The sequence below is a fragment of the Triturus cristatus genome, chromosome 12 (assembly GCF_964204655.1).
Source record: "Triturus cristatus chromosome 12, aTriCri1.1, whole genome shotgun sequence".
Lineage (NCBI taxonomy): Eukaryota > Metazoa > Chordata > Amphibia > Caudata > Salamandridae > Triturus > Triturus cristatus.
This window is the reverse complement of record NC_140595.1, coordinates 722,279,380-722,281,077: the sequence shown is the minus strand read 5'-3', so window position 1 is coordinate 722,281,077 and position 1,698 is coordinate 722,279,380. Positions and strand designations below refer to the sequence as shown.

Genomic DNA, 1,698 nt, shown 5'->3' with positions numbered 1-1,698 from the left:
GAGCATACCCTTCCCACTCGGGGTGACAAATGCAAAAACAACAATTGATGGACAGAATGCAGAACAATGTCATACATTCACCCCAGGATGCTTGATTCCGGTCCAGGGAAGACATGGCTTGGCAGTTCGGGCTGGACTGATCCCATGAGGCACAGGGTCAAGACTGATTTGCATATGGCCATGTCTAAACTGGGGTGGTGTAGTGGGCAAAAGAACGATGGATTTAACCCAGATCTCTTGACTGGGGGAGAATGTCTGCATTGTCAGCATTCCGTCCATCAATTGTTTGTTGTACTGCACTATTAACAGGGACCTTTGTGATGTTCCTGGAGCCCCGGCCTACATACAATAGAAAAAAGTTGTATGGGACTGAAAAGCATAGGAGGACTTGTGCCTAGAGCGAGCAGCGACTGACTTCAGGAGGTATCTCGGCGCTCCTTAAAAACAGAGTTAAAAATAAAATGTCAAACTTGGGAAAAAATGAGAGGCAACATTTGAACCTTCATAATGCCAGCAGGCATCAGCCATTCTTCTAAGTGAAAAAGTAATGCAGTGAGCACTGCCTTCAAATTCAGCAAAGTAGCAAGAAGGCACAGTGGGGGCACGAGAAAGGCCCTGTCTGTCAGTCTGATTTAATATGTGGCAGCATGATACGGAAAATCGAATATAATGTTCACTCACTGAATCCGAGTGCAGGTACATGATGCCTGTCCACCAAGTTGGGCTATTAAGGCTGTGTGTGGACCTGTGAAGCTGAGGTAAGGCAGATGTCTGCCAAAGTTTTATATTTTGAAGGGGGGAGGGTTGCATTACCTGTCACAGCTGAGTGATGACCATTGACACAATTTACTTGGGCTCATGCGTGACACTCCAGCTAATCAAGTGACAGGGAAACAGGGCGACAGCAAAACAAAGGTACAAGCACTGGCGGTCCGAGGGGCGGAGCTCTGCCTCGGTGCCTTCTGGGAGTGCAACTCTGTCATCTGAGCTGATGGGATCTCGGCTGACTTGCGAGACAAACGTCTGCGCTTGCGCACTGAGACAAGAATTGTGTGTTTTCACCGTCAGTCACACTTGGCAGTGTCATATACCAGCAACGTGAACAGCAAAGCAAGTTTATGTGTGTCACGAAAAGGCAGAAGAGCCTTAAAAAAAAGTTGAATTACCTATCTAACCGGAAAGTGCCCTACACGACTACCAGAATTATGTAATGATACAATTTTTGACCTTAGCAACATAAAACTGGGTAACGTTAATAGAAAACCTTCTTGCTTCATTTTCCACAAGCAAAAAATCGTCACAAAACTCATTTCATCCATGCCCTCCATGTTTACATATTTAAAAAAATCCCGAGCGTTAAACCTCGGCTGACTTCGTGGCGCAACGGTAGCGCGTCTGACTCCAGATCAGAAGGTTGCGTGTTCAAATCACGTCGAGGTCATACATTTATGTTTTTACACTTAAAATTAAAATCTGGTAGTTAAAACACTAATTTAAACAATCACTCATTTATTTAAAAATAAATGCAGATACATTTGATATGGATAAAAGATGAACAAACCTGCTCCTTATACATTGCTAGGCGCACCTAGAAACCCCTGTCAGCTAAACTGTTTTTATGCTTTTATTCATTTTCAAGAGTTTGAGATGTACTGAGCAGCCAAAGTAGCGAGATCTGGCCCCTCGTGAACTAAGTAA

General features: G+C 44.2%; 1 non-coding gene across 1 annotated transcript; it reads left to right on the top strand.

Annotated features, from left to right (window-relative positions):
• The first annotated feature begins 1,369 nt into the window (after window positions 1-1,369).
• On the top strand, window positions 1,370-1,441 carry TRNAW-CCA (transfer RNA tryptophan (anticodon CCA)). The gene has a single exon. It is a non-coding gene; the product is annotated as a tRNA-Trp (tRNA).
• The last annotated feature ends 257 nt before the right edge of the window (window positions 1,442-1,698 follow it).